The sequence below is a fragment of the Lepidochelys olivacea genome, assembly GCF_965140295.1.
Source record: "Lepidochelys olivacea isolate rLepOli2 genome assembly, chromosome: 12".
NCBI classification, from domain to species: domain Eukaryota; kingdom Metazoa; phylum Chordata; order Testudines; family Cheloniidae; genus Lepidochelys; species Lepidochelys olivacea.
In genome coordinates this window covers 21,711,517-21,714,956 of record NC_140422.1, presented here as the reverse complement: position 1 = coordinate 21,714,956, position 3,440 = coordinate 21,711,517, and positions in this window count along the sequence as shown.

The following is a 3,440-nucleotide window of genomic DNA, read 5'->3' as shown; positions in this document are numbered from 1 at the left end:
ATGGTGGTTGGGTGGGCTAAGGATAACCACTTCTTACCAGTGTCTGTCTGTTCAATTCTGAAGTATTAATTTACAAGCAAAAGTACAGACGATAGAACTTTTAATAATCTTCAATAATATAGATACATTAGTTGCATATCTCCATTGTGCAGCTATTGACTAGTCAATATACATTTAGGAATGCTGGGTGATAAATAACTGTCATAAATATGCTCTAGAGATTGTCAGTAAGGATATAGGGGATATCACGTAAAATCAAAATTACCCTATTTCCAATCAGATTATCAATTATAATTATCAATCTAGGAAAAAAAACCACATCAGCCCTTATTGGTACCAGTCTTAATATGGTGTTTTGAAGGTAAAGCTATGAAAGATCATTGTAACCAATATAGTAGTATTTGTTCTTGATACACCAACAGAACATTTGATTTTTAAACTAGAAACATATGCTGATGAGCCTGCATCTATTAATGTTCTCGTCAAGTCTCATCTAAACCATGAAATTATATGAAGAACCACTATTAATTGTTGTGTTACAGGAGAAAATAACACCACAGCCATTTATCAGACATGTAATCTGTGGCTCTGTTTTGTGACAGGAAGCCATTATTTCCACTGAAAAAACAAATCTGTGCAACTTGAACTATTAGATTACACCGGGGTTAAAGCTACTTCTGTGCTGTCGTGTCACATCGGGTCATAGTCCAGGCCAAGAGCTGTACTCCAGGAGCTTCCTATAGGACTAAGGATCAAAACTGATCAAAATGTAAAGCAGACTAACAATATAGAATTATCTGAGGCAGTGTTTTGGTGCGGGGGAGAGAGCTGAATATCAGTCAGTGTGTTATTTGCATATGTTTGTTCTTCCCAGTGAAATCAATCTCTTTGAAGGAAGCACAAAAAAAGAAAAGTTCAGAAAAGGAAAATATTAATGCTATAAGAGAACACAGAAGGAAATCCTTAGTAAGCATTTTCCCCAGTGTTGATCATCCTTTCTGACAAATGTTTAGTTTCATAATTTCCTTTGATTTAAATAAACAATAATTATAATAGTAGTAAAGTAACAAAAAGTTAACTCAGCTTCTCTAAACCACCCAAAAAGTTTCTGTTCAGTACAAGTTTTGAACAAAATGTTCAGTGTGTTCTCATTTTACTCAAGACAGTTAATACATTCAAAGGTCATATGGATGTTCTACACGTGTGCACACATCAGACTGGCACTGTTTGTGCCACTATAGTTAAAGAGTAAAATATCCATTCTATCCCTCTTATCTCCTTTGCACACCCTGGCTGTAAATACTGGGCCAGACCCTCAGCTGCAGTTGAAGGAAGTGCAGTGGTCTCCATTGGGCCTCCCTGTTTCAGAGGCCATTCAGCTGCTGATCTAACCCCTCTGAAGGCTGCAGAACCTACACAAGCTGTTTGTGGCATCAATGGGCTGTTCTAGCAGCTGGGTATCACCAGGGGATAGGTACACTTGGCTGCACTCCCATCCCTCAGCCCCACACCACTGTCCATGTAGCTAGGTGGAGTGAGGATTTCTACAGCTACAGTAGTTCTCTGCTACTCAAGGATTTGCATATAGGAGGAATCCTCCAGTGACTGACTAAACTGGGTTTAGGACTACTTTGTGTTTCTGGAGCGGCACACAGTCACCAGAGTGCAGTTTAGATCTAGTCAGTTTACTCTGGGGTGAAATTTGGCAAACAAAATAGGTATTATTTACATGGGAGCTATTACGTCCCCTAATGTAAGTAAAGAATTATACATTTTTGTAAAACATTTGCTATAGATTTACCAGAAAACCGGGAATAGGCCTAAATGGGTGGAGAAGTTTTAGTCTGCTGGCTACACAACGTATGTTTAAAAATCTTGCCAAATTGCATAGCTACGTGTGACACCAGAACAGCTGTGAATGAGCCACTAGGGCATCTCAGGTAAATAGTACTGACTGCATCTTAGAAAACTGCCTTCTTATGAGCCTAGAAGCACCTGTTTGGATCACAATGACGAGTGAGTCTCAATAAACATTAAGCCAATGTGAAATTCAGACACACATATATATAGCCAGTCTTGCAGCCCTCCAATATGCAAAACTCCCATTGAAGTCAATGGAAGATATGAATAAATAATATCTACAGCATCAGGCCTTAACTAATAGGAGCTACTAAAGTATATCAATATTCAGAACAATCTCACAGCTTCTTCATCTCATTCTGAAAGCAATCTAAAAATTTGAGAGGGATCTTTGGGTTCTCCCAAGACTTACTATTCTTTTCTGTTCCCTTTACAATCCCATGTTTGTGCCATTGCTCAATGAGTGCATCCAGGTTAGCTGTCCGCTCCAAGTTCCATTCTTAAATCAGCCAACATAGGTTGATGACAGGGACAGAGCCAACTCTATTCACCCCAGAAGCTAATCACCTTGCCCTATATTATATACATTGGGGCAAATCTCGGTCCTTGGTCAAGGACAAAGCTGCCTCTGACTTCAATGGGACCGGATCTGACCAGTTGCTTCCAAATTAAAGTGATCTGTTGTGTGATTATATTTAAATTAGAACATGTCAAACAACATGTTGCCTGAGTCTGTAGGACCCTGAAATGATCTCCCTGAGAGATGTGAACTCTGAAAATGAAAGATAACAGTCAGTGGCATATTGAGAACTCAAAATGCATTATAGCACAAAGTAAACAGGATTGTTTGTAAAAATAACACAGGGACTACTGTATTGATTGTCTTTTTTCATATTTAATTAAATAAAAAACTGAATTTGAAAAAATGATTTGAAACTATCACAAAATGTAAAGAATTTCCACCAGATTGGTGCAGAATCCAGTGGGAAGGTCCTCGAATGCTATGAATTGTCCTAGATCTGCACTGGAGCTATGACAATTTACACCAGTTGAGGATCTGCCCCTTCATTCCTTGCTGCAGAGTACGTAGGGCCTTGAATACCCTATTATTGTATTATGATGGCACCCAGTTAGGATGAGGACTACATTTTGCTATACACAATACATACAGAGAATAAGAGATGGTCCATGCCCTAGAAATCTTACAGTCTAGTTAAACAGAAATTCTCCTTTCTTCACATTGGATATTTTTGTAATTCTTCTGCTTCTTCTTACTCAGAGTGTGGTGTTCTTTTGGTTTTTGTTCTCTTCGTTAATTTTCTTTTATATAATATCTACTAAATCTACATAATATCTGTTATTTAATATGAACTATTAAATGTGTCCTATTTATTTAATATGAAAATAGTTTTCTAGAAAATTACATCCACTTTCATTTTCGCATAGGAATAAAATGTTTGATGAAAATAGTTCTCCCGGATTGTGCCGCAAGAAAATGACCAGCCACATAGAGCAAAACTGTTTGGAACTCATGAGGACAAACATACAGTTTGCTAAAGAAACTTTATTCAATGCTCAGA